Source organism: Haliotis rufescens, unplaced genomic scaffold (assembly GCF_023055435.1).
Source record: "Haliotis rufescens isolate VD_foot unplaced genomic scaffold, xgHalRufe1.0.p SCAF_4, whole genome shotgun sequence".
Taxonomy (NCBI): Eukaryota; Metazoa; Mollusca; class Gastropoda; order Lepetellida; family Haliotidae; genus Haliotis; species Haliotis rufescens.
This window is the reverse complement of record NW_025964112.1, coordinates 48334706-48347127: the sequence shown is the minus strand read 5'-3', so window position 1 is coordinate 48347127 and position 12422 is coordinate 48334706.

Below are 12422 nucleotides of genomic sequence, written 5' to 3'. Positions count from 1 at the left end.
AGTGAAAGTTAGAGCGCAGTTGAGGTTATAGTGAAAGTAAGAGCCCAGCTGTGGTTTGATAGTGAAAGTTAGAGATGCCGCTAAGGTTCATAGTGAAGGTTAGAGCGCAGCTAAGGGTGGTGTGCAGCTGACGATTAAGGTGCAGCTAAGGGCTACAGTGCAGGTGAGGATTTGGGTGATAGTAAATCTTAGGGTGCTGATTAAGGTTTGGGTTGATATTCCAGTGGAGACAGTAATGGTTCAGCTGAAAGTCAGGGTGCAGCTTAAGGTTAGAGTGAAAGTCAGGGTGCAGCTTAAGGTTAGAGTGAAAGTCAGGGTGCAGCTTAAGGTTAGAGTGAAGGTCAGGGTGCAGCTGAGGGTAAGCTTGATGGTACGGCTGTGGGTGAAGTCTGCGTGACGCTGAAATTGAGGGTGATAGTGTCAAGGTGAGTGTGCAACTGAAGATTGCTAGTGAGGGCGCAGCTGAGGACGATATGGGAGGTAAGAGTGAGGCTGAGGATGCGGGTGAGAGTTGTGGGTGACAGTCAGTAATAAAGTGAGTTGGGTCTAGCGTCGCTTTCGACAGTAGTCTAGTTATATCACGGCATGGCAGCTTCATGTAGGATGATAGTAATGGCGAAGATGAAGCAGAGGGTGATGGAGAGGATGAGAATGTGGGTGAGAATGTGGGTGATAGTAAGGGTGCAGCAAAGAGTGATAGAGAGGTTGAGGTGATGCTGAGAGCCAGGGTGTTGCATCAAGCATTACCAAAAAGAACTATTTTTTTTTTTTCACATCCATTTCATTTACATGAGAGAGAACTGAGAACTGCATCTGAACGGCCAACAAACGAATATTTTAGAATTCATCCAGCCAGTGTCACTCCTTCCAAGCACAGCTTGACCAAAACGAGTTGTAATGGCACCTGGTAGACACACAAGTGTTGGTGGAGTATAGTCGCCAGAGGCACACGCAGAACAGTGTGTTATGTTTTCTTAGACTGTAAACTTATCGACAGTCAGACTCCCTCTCTCAGCTAGAACTTCCCACTCTCGGAACACTGGAAAGCCAGACTCATTGGCGTTGTAATGCCTATAGGCGTCACGAAGGAATGACATGTTTTACTTATATACTTTTGAAAAAAAGAAAAACCAATCTATTTTTGCCCGTGAAGCCATCGCACTTTGTTTGAGGTTCTGATAGACATATTTATATTTCGCCTCATGAGAACTCAAAACCAATCCTTCCCCGAGCGATCGCTGACAAGGGATTTGGGCGAACGAATTGCTTAACCGCGGGTTCGGTCCTCCTCTATGGATTACCCCCTCCACCAGTCTCATTTCCTTGTCTTGCGTAAGAATTGGGGAAAGGACATTTCAGTGCTCAATATTCACCTTTTCATATCAGCTTTTCGATGTGCCCCAAATGATTGCAGATGTCCCTGTGGACATCACGTTACTATTGACAAATCCAACGACACGTTACAGATGTTCATCTGAAATAGCTTTGTTTATGCCCTCTTCCATTCATTTGTGTTTGCTTTAGAAATACATACACGTTAATTGCAACGATGTTCTCATGAATATTCATTATTGACATGAATAGTTATTATGTCAATATTTTGGTAGAATTGTATGTGAATGATTACTTCAACAGAGTTCACTTTTTAAATGATTACTTATGACAGTCTTTATTTTAGATTAGGTTACACCAACTTATTAAACATAAATTGTTCTTGTTGCTTTCACGAAACAGGCCTAGCCTCTCTTTGCTCGTGACTTTAAATGTCAAAGTCCCCAATGATGATTCAATATACCGCTTGGTAACAACAAAAAATGTTTTCTTTGCCTAAAAAAAATAATTACCAACAATGTCTTGAATGCTTTTTTATGTTTAGAAGTCGCATTACCTGACCTGTTCGTATCTCTTAACATGGATGGCATTCCATCTACCTCCCATTTTCAAAGATAAACATATGTATTGTTATTATTTCAGTTAGCCATGTTGTCTGAGCATCATACTACAGTAAAAACCAATACCCGGGAATATGAAGACGCATACACAACTACCAGTAACGAAACGAGAATGAAAAACGTTTTTTTTCTATACATAGCTTCCTGTTCCCCTTCTGGCAAATCCATCTTCCTTTTATATTGTAAAACGTTGAATTACCATCTTCAGCAACTTTATTTCAAAGGCCATATTTCCGACATGGAGTATAACGGTTTGCCTGGGGGGATCAATGTCAAATGAACTACATTGGACCGCCAGCTGGACAATACGTCACGTGTAGCTCTGTCATTTACCGTGTCATCAGGACAAAGTCACTCAGATGATGGGAACATTGTCCCCCAGGGGTGTCGTTATGTGACTTGTAACCTTCTTTACATCATTGGATGCCTGCAACATCCTCTCAAATTTGCAGAGACGAGATTGTAATCTCTATCACTATCGTGGAAAGCTTTGGTATTTGACGTGGAACTCTGTCTATGTGTCTTTTGTTTATGACCAGACACGTGTTTGGTGTGTCCAACGCTACGGTCATAGCGATTTACTCTGGTTTGTGGAATGATTTCTGTAAACGACTGCTTGGTACCATTTGGCTGAGGCAAAAAAAACTATTTTGTTTCTAGTCTCTTTGTTTGGCCTAAAAGGACGCAACAACGCAACTCTTTTTTAAGTTGTATTAGTCAACCTCGCATGTATGTCATTTACAATCGTAGTATTCTGGAGAAAAATGTAGTTGTCTTCGGTATTAAAATGCCCTTTTCTAAGCGATTCAGAAACCTTCATTTGAGTAAAGTCTAAAGGCACAAGAGGCATCTTGCGTCATGTTCGTAATACCATGACCTTTTTTCCCCGGCGTCAGTCAGGCGTTGTTCATCGTCCGTCATCCGCCGTGAACTCCTCCTCAGGAACCACAGGACCTATGAATCTGAAACGTGCTCAAGACGTTCGCATCCGATTTTCAACATGGTCGCCATGACAGCGATATTAAAAAGCTGTTTGTGCCCACTATTCTAATGTAATGAAATGTCGTACATTTCTAGTTTGTAGTTGGGTTCAATATATATATTTTTGTTTTCAATATTTTGTCTGATCAGAAACGCTTTGGGTTCATCTTCTTTTGTGAGAATTTAAGTCGTTTTGAAGCTTAAGCAGAGCCACCTGATTTACTTGAGCGATTTGTAGCCATGAAAGAATCTTGGATTCACAACAACAGTCAAGGTAGTGGCAACAACAAAGACGAAGCCACAGTCTGTTCCATCAGCTGGAAAGGTGGTGACTAAACAACCCCTTCCCCAACTTGAAGCGAGAACTTTCTGCTATGAATAGCAACAAACAGTCTATCACAGTTAGGTTCTGAACTTTTTAGCCACCTCTCGTAATGTCAGTTATAATGCGGCTGAGAACTTATTGTGGGAAGAAAACCCACAAAGGTACGATTTACCTCTTCGCGTACTTATAATCCACGAACACGGTCATGTGTGGTGACAGAAGAGAGTTAATAATGTATTGTGACAAAGCCATACAATATAATCTACTGTTCTCTTACAGAACATCGTTTTTTGTAGATGAGCACAGGTAACACATTTTACCACGACAACGTTCTGTTTTGTGACACCCATGTATTGAACGTCTTATTAACAAGTGATGTGATTCATCTCTATGACAATCCTAACTGCTGAAGTCAACTTATCCATAATTTCTGACAGTGATTTTATATCGACGTATTTAATAACGAAACAGATCAAGACATGCTATTAATTCCATTATAAATGCAAAATAACTTATCAAGTTATGTATGAAGTTACTGTTACTGCAAAGTTCGATAAAATAGCACCAGTTTTTGCAAATTTATTTTGAGTGTTTAAGCTGTCAGTTCATCCCTATTGTCGTATTTTGATGAAAAGTTAATGGATGCAAAATCTTTGTCAGAAAGAGTAATCACTTCACGTCAGCCCAGTTGTGGTATAAAATAAAGCTGAAAAATCTGGGTTAAGATACAACTCGCTGTATTTAAACGGTTAGACAGGAGAAACAGAGAGAAAGAAACACATGCAAATTGGGTATAATTGAGCATGTGTTTGGCTCGAAGTTTTTCCGAACACAAAGAAACACAAGAAACACCTCTGGCGACCTATTACAGATACAGGTGACACTGTGATTGCTCCCATGGGAATCAGTAATATCGCATTAGGTCTCCATCAGAACCTGGTCTGGGTTTAAGGAGTAAGCTTGCATCCATCATTAGGCAAAGAGACGCAGACTGTTGAGGCAGTATCGACTGGTCTTTGTTAAATCATTCATTTATCTTCCCTGCTTATCACCGTAGGCCAGGTGAACAAGCTATCGAATTATGGTGTCTAGGGCTATTAGCTGTAAGAATACTTTATGGTTTGGATTCAAATACTGATGTATACATGGACGTAAGGCAAATTAATGGAAATCGTACATGCAAACAAGAAAAATCAGCATAATCCGATGCTTTACAAGCATAATCTGGGTTAAAGATTCCGTTTGATAGCTTGTTTTGACTGTTAGGTAGGACTGTGTTAAAGTTAGTTTACAACAGTTGTTTGCATAGGAACAACCAGTTATATGTATATACGCCAGTTTCATACATTAATATGCATGCTTTCTTCATAGGAATTACTCAGTGTGAGTAAACTCAGCGCTTGTAAACATGATGCGCGATGCTATCCGGTACTGTGGAGATTTCATTTCTCCTTCCTCACTGGCATTTTAAGGGATAGGCTCGATGACTTGGGTAACATCGTGGTATCGTACATGTACCACGATGGCTGCAATCGTTGCTCATAATTCCACTCACTTGATTGTGATGGTCCAGACATGAATGTTTGCAGGCCGCCGTCTTGTGGTTGGAATATTAATGTGCAGCTTAGAACAACAACACGGCCCCTCGATTATGCCAATGTGTATGAAGTACACTGGTATCAGGTGGGTCACAGATGCTACGGGTGGAGCAGGACACTTACAAGTGTCAACTCTATTAGTTTGTACGTATGTTGTCGATGCACTTACATGATCAGTGGGTGATTAGGTAGCCTGGTGGTTAAAACATTCGCTCGTCATACCGTAGGCCCTTGTTCGATTCCTGTGTACAATGTATGAATCCTATTTCTGGTTTCCCCGTCATGATATTACTTGTAATATTGCTGGAATAGGCGGCAGTGATTGGTTAACGTCATGCGCATCGAACTACGCAATTGGGATACGTTAAAATGCATCGACCAAGTCAGCAAGCCTGACCATCCCATCCCGTTTGTCGCCTCTAACGACAAGCATGGGTTGTGGAGGATTCCTACATTGTACTCATGAGAAGCATCGAACAAAGGCCTTCGGTGTCACGAGCGAATGTTTTCACCACTAGGCTACCCAATCACCCACTGATCATGTAAGGGTATCGACAACAGACGTACAAACTGATACAGCTCCGCACAAAACAGACAATACGTTGAGCTTGCATGACACCATAACGTTGCAAAACAATGACGTCGCAAAGCAGAAGCCTAGGTTACAAGAGAGAAAATTGTAAAGCTTCATGCACTTTATTTCGTGGACAGCTTACCGACGTCACAGTTCAGTTTCAATGTTTAACTATACAACCATAAGTCATAGAAATCTTCATCATTAATACCTTGTGTTTGCGAAATAGTCGCAAGTCAGTAGGCAATGAGGCAATGAACATACAGATGTCAATGTACAACAATTGAGTTTTTCGAAAAATGACTTTTCTTATTTCAGTTTCCCACAGTTCAGTGTAAATAGGTTTCCCAACGTGCCTGCATTGGCAACTTGACACGTTATTAGGTGCATTCAAGGGTCGGCGATAATAAAACGTTGATTTTTAGCAAGTTGCATATTTTGTGAAAATATTGCAAATTCCTATTATTCGTAACCAGTCGTAACCAGCTGGTAATGTGAAATAAAACCACCGATTCACAAATAATTGTACATTTGGAAAAGTGTGGAAACGGTCAGATGTTCAGTTTTTCCAGTGTACACATGTACCAACTAAACTAGATTGTGACGTCGGTAAGCTGTCCACAAAATAAAGTGTATGAAGCTTCACAATATTTTCACTTGTTACCTAGGCTTCTGCTTAACGTCGTCATTGTTTTGCAACGTTATGGTGTCATGCAAGCTCAACGTATTATCTATTTTGTTCGGATACGAAAGACTCGTTTGAGCAAAACTCCATCGCCACGAAATGGACTGATTCTACTCCCAAGTATTAATAATAATTATATATCTGTTATTTAAATTGTGACGTCGGTAAGCTGTTAGAAAATAAGAACAGGTCCACAATATAGAGAGTATGAAGCTTCACGATTTCTCCCTTTGTTCCCAAGGCTTCTGCTATGCCACGCCATTGTTTTGGAACGTTATGGTGTCGTGCAGGGCAACGCATTATACTTGGGTTTGGGAAGAGCTAAAATCCATCGCTACTGAATGGACTGATTCTACTTAAAGTTATAATAATAAATATATATCCGTTCTTAATTACCTGTAGTGGCTCGCTTGACCTCAGACTTCCTCCGTGGTCTAGTGGAAGAGCGTCCGCCCGAAGAGCGTAAGGTCCGGGGTTTGTTCCCGGCCGCGTCATACCAAAAGGCGTTAAAAGATGGTACGTGTTGTTACCCTGACTGGCGCTCGGCATTAAGGGGCCAAAACAAGGATTGGTCGATTCTGAGTCAGTGTAATGTGCCTGAGTGAAGTATTCATGTTATACTGCGACCTGGTTTCTCAGTGAGCTAGCACTATACAATCATTAGTCTGGACCAGTACAAGCAGCCACACGCACGCACACACGCACACACGCACACACGCACACACCCAAGCACGCTCACTCACACGTGCATGCACATTGCTATATAAGTGCAACAAGTTTGAACGCGACGTTTATCCCTACTTTAACTCACCTCGTTTGACCTGAACTATCAGTCAATCTTTATTCAAGCACTGAAGAGGCCACATGCCTATAGTACATATGACAGAGGTGTTGCACACATTTTTAACTATTACTTACAAATTTGGTTCTATATAATAGTGCGTGGTATATACACGTGGTCAGGTGCGGCCTTATAAATATATCTAGACTGTTTAACAATTACCGGAATTTCACAATATTTGGCTCATTAGAGTAGTGTACAGGAATATTTTTGTTTCTAACATTGGAGAACAATGGAGGCGGATCAATACAGTTTGCACATCGGTTTTTCGATTCATACCTCAATAAACCGAAAAGATACACAGTGATCCTTAAATGAGCATTGATTGAATTTTATAAACTTTATACAACTGGAATATGACTGACATTGGCTTCCATCAAGAACACAGATCTGTTCCACAAAGTGATCGTAACGCTACGATGATCGTAAGTCTTTGTTGGAGCTACGATCCTTTGTGGAACCGGGTACAGCAAAACGAACGCAGAGCTTTAGAGCGAAAGCTCTCGATACAACGTCGCAATTCAATGCAAATCACACAAAACATTTATTCATAAAACAACAGTCATATAACAAATGAGCTCTGGACGAGTTAATCATAGTGGATGTCTCATATACACAATGAATCAACGTTCGCTTGGAATGAATTATTTTGCTGTCCGTTGAAAAAAATGTGAGCTTGGTGACATTGTCGTGTTGCAGACACGTGAATCATTTGATCTGTCTGAGTAAGATCCTGTTACTGAATTTACATTCCTAACCACTACCATCGCGTTGCTAGCGTCTACTGGTAAAGACTTCATCTGACTTTCGTGTGAAATTTGAATGTTGGTAATTTGGTAATGAACGTTGCCATCAAGCATTGAATAATGAATGTGAGTGTAATGATGTATATTATTGCTTCAAAAGGTGTAACGTGATGTTGTAGGGAAAACTACATCATAAAAAAATTCGTTGTGCAGAGTTGCATCCCATGGGCACGCCAGAAACCTGATTTTTGGTTCGAATCCTGCTTCGCCCCGATTATGTTTCTATGTTTGTCAGCACCCATACCCGTGCTCGTGGGTTTCACTGAAGTAAAAAACGTCTGAGACCTGCATCACGTCGAGCTTTCCTCCAACACCGAGCAGACACGCCGCGATATAACCTGAATACTGTTAAAAGCGGCGTTAAATCCAACTCACTCACTCACTTTATAAGACTTGTGTCTTGTGTGTCCATTTTTGGTTCATTGATCAGTATTCTATTGTGTAAATTTCAGTTCAGTTTCAATGACAGTGTCTTTTAAATGCCTTCCGTTGTTTTCCGACTATTTTTCACTTGTACTTCGCAATTGTAATTCTTTCGGAATGAAAAAGTAACATTAAATATAAATCACATTTCGTGTGCAGCAAACCCGTAAAGTTGTTCTGTATGAACCAGCGTCAGCTTCCTCTCGATCCCAACTTCAGAGGACAGATGCCCTTTGCCAGCAGCGTGCGAACAAGTCGTAAGTACGACTACCATTCCCAGTGCCTGATACCGTCTCCCTTTATCATGAAGATGAAGAAGATGATACGAAGTTATGAAGCGTGTCATCTCACGCCCTTGTCTTCATCGATTCACAAAGGAGTTGCAGCTGTTTCCCTCCACGATTACCAAAGATCAAAGGCTAAATCGATAGTCTTTAGCTCTGAATAATTACATCAGGGCCATGCCAAGGTGGTATGACCCGCTTCCAAAAGTTTTCTTATTACATGTTCCCTAAAAGAACATATTCTTCAGTTATAAAACCGGTTATTGCTCTTGATTTATACGTGTTCAGTTGTCCTTGAAGGTTATTTAAGTTTAATAACATTATCGATTGCGATTATTTTCACATTACATTGTCTTGTGAATCATGTAGGATAATGTGCTATGCGGTGTTGGAAATAACATTTCTTGTAGACATGAAACCCATTATAGATATTATGTTTCGAAAGGTATTAAGTATTTCATATGACTGAATCACTGAAAATCGGCGATGACACTAGGCAGCTTTTCTGTCAGGTGTGTTGTCAGGCCCGCTGACTTGGTTGATGCATGTCATCGTATCCCAAGTTTGTGGATCTATACTCATGATGTCAATCACTGGATTGTCTGATCCAGACTCGATTATTTACAGACCGCCGTCATATAGCTGGAATATTGCTGAGTGCGACGTTACACAACAAACAAATCAAATCTGTCAGGTGTAAGAGCATTTTCTAAAAAGGCATACTTGGTAGGCATTAAGGCATTAGTTGCTAGGTACATGGTTGGTTCATGAAGGACAGCACTGCTCGATACAATCTTAAACATGCTGACATCCTTATTATGACCGAAGTTATTTGTTTTTGGCAAAGGAAATAATTGAGAAATCACATTCAGTGTTCTATCTGATCTGTGCATAGAAATTCAAAATGATTACTTGGTTGGTCACTTGTCATTGTGCCCTGATGACGTTGGACATTGGGTTCAAAATATCAGCCATTGGTTTTCCGGTCCAGACTCAGTTATTTACGGATTCTCGTCATATAATTGAAGTAGTGCGTTAAACACATTTCTTAGAGAGAAGACAGACACTTGTAAGGCTGGTCGGTGAGACTTTAACATGATCAGACAATGAACATCATTTAAACGCGAGAACAGTCGATAATAAAAGAAGGCTCACATACGTGTCCATGTGTACGTGAGAATGTCAATGATACAGCTGTAATATTGCTGAAAGTGGCGTTTCACTCGCATGCATACATTGTTTTGATACAAATTTAACAAGAATGGTGCCCCACATATGCAACGAATCGAGGATCTACACCTAAAGCAGCATACATATTGTGAGAAGGAAGTAGGAACAACGATGGTCAAGTATGTTATTATCCAACAGACATCCATGTGGACATGGTGCCAGTTTTAGGGAATGCTGTTTCTTCCTTTGACATTGTTAGGAAGTGAGCAGCGGAGTTCAAGAGGGAACGAGTTCACTTCTATCATACAGATTCTAAACAACAGTCAAAGCAGTGAAAAATCTAACGTTGAGAAGGCTAAGCCTGTTCTATCAGCTGGCAAGGTGATCGCTTCGGTTTTCTGGGTTTCCAAAGGAATCCTACTTGTGTACTACCTCCCGACATGTCTTGACCATTAATGGACAATATCATGTAATATTATGCGTGAGAACATCAAGGCCTAAAGGCGTGGAACACTCACTAAAAGCTGTACCTGTGAACACGTATTTTGTCGCCATGGCTGCCAGGAATAACTGTGGTTATGCACCCATTGAACATCCTTCGAATTTTCAAATATTGTATTAAAGCCATACAATATAATCTAGTGAACTCTTGCAGTTGGAGCATCGTGTTTTGTACATAAGAACAGGTAACACATTATAACCACTTCCGGGGTTCTACATTGTGACAGCCATGTATTGGTTCCAAATTCAATTTAGCACGGTTCAATCTACAGGTAACCTGGCTCTACATTAAAAACACAGTGTCTTTATCTCCTAAATGACAGTATGTAAGCTATCAGTCTAACCCTATAAAAGGATTAATGGATGCAAAATCTTTGTCAGAATCAGTAAACACTTCATGTCAGCCTAGTTGTGGTAGCTGAATAATCTGGGTTAAGATACAACTCACTGTATTTGAACGGTTAGACAGGAGAAACAGAGAGAAAGAAACACATGTAAATAGGGTAAAATTGAGAATGTGTTTGGCTCCAAGTATTTTCCGAACACAAAGAAACACCTCTGGCGACCTATTACAGATACAGGTGACACTGTGATTGCTCCCATGGGAATCAGTAATATCGCATTAGGTCTCCATCAGAACCTGGTCTGGGTTTAAGGAGTAAGCTTGCATCCATCATTAGGCAAAGAGACGCAGACTGTTGGGCAGTATCGACTGGTCTTTGTTAAATCATTCATTTATCTTCCCTGCTTATCACCGTAGGCCAGGTGAACAAGCTATCGAATTATGGTGTCTATGGCTATTATCTATAAGAATACTTTATGGTTTGGATTTAATACTGATGTATACAGAGTCGTAATACAAATTAATGGAAATCGTACATGCAAACAAGGAAAATCAGCCTGATCAGATTCTACACAAGCATTATCTGGGTTACAGATTATGTTTAATAAGTTGTTTTGACCATGGGTTACGACTGTTTTAAAGTTAGTTAACATCAGTTGTTGCATAGTAATATGTGTATTAAGGCTCGCCAGTATCATACATAACAAGGGGAAACTTTCTTCATAGGGATTACTAAGTGTGACATGTCGCTTGTCAACATGAAGCACGATGCTATCCCGTACTCCTTACTCACTGGCACTTACTTTAATGGATCGTGTGGTTAGGCTTGGCGTCTTGAGTGATATCGTTCCGTCATACATGCACCACGATAGCAGGAATCGTTGCTCATAATACCACTCACTTGATAGTTTTGGTTCAGACACGAATGTTCAGCCGTCTTATGGAATATTACTGAGTACGGCACAAAACAATAAACACGGCCCCTCTGTTATACCAATATTCCTAAAGTACACCGGTATCAGGTGTTCAAAAAATGTATGTGTCGCAGATGCTACCGGCAGCGCAGGACATTTGCAGGATTGATCAATCTGCAGAGCCATGAAGACCATATCAGCTCTATAAGTTGTATGAAGTTGTCGATACACTTACATGATCAGTGATTGATTTGGTAGCCTAGTGGTTAAAACGTTCGTTCGTCACACCGAAGGCTTTTGTTTCGATTCCTCTCATGAGTACAATGTGTGAAGCCCATTTCTGGTGTCCCTGTCATGATACTACTGTAATATTGCTGGAATAGGTGGCTTAAAACCATACTCACATGATCACAGCTACTGTTGTTTGACTGAGAGAAGATGTTACAAATAATTAACTTCCGGGAAGAGTGATGTCCATACTATTTTGTTTATTTCACTCAGGAATATTCCAGCTACATGACGGCGGTTTGTAAAAAAATTGTAAGTTTGTACCAGACATAATGCGCAGTGATCGACGCAATAGGGATACGGTTACATGCATTGACCAAGTCACCAATCCCATTCCGTTGGTCGCCTCTTACGACAAACAAGAGTTGCTGAAGATTAATTCCAACCCGGATCTGCACGGGGACTAATGATGTTTTACTAGACCATCACAAGTCATGCAAATCAACAGAGATACCTGATGTTTGCGAAAAAGTCGAAATTCAGTTGGAAATGGGGATGTCCACATAGATATGTCAATGTAAATAAATAGATGTGTTCGAAAAATGATTTTTCTTATTTCAATTTGCCCAGTTCATTGTAGATATTTTTCCCAACGTGCCACCATTGGCCACTTGACAGGTTATTAGGTGCATTCGAGGGTCGGCGAGAATGAAACGTTGATATTCAGAAAATTGCATATTTTTTTTCTGAAGTCCTTAAGTAACCAGCTGGTCATGTGAAATAAAACCACCGATTCA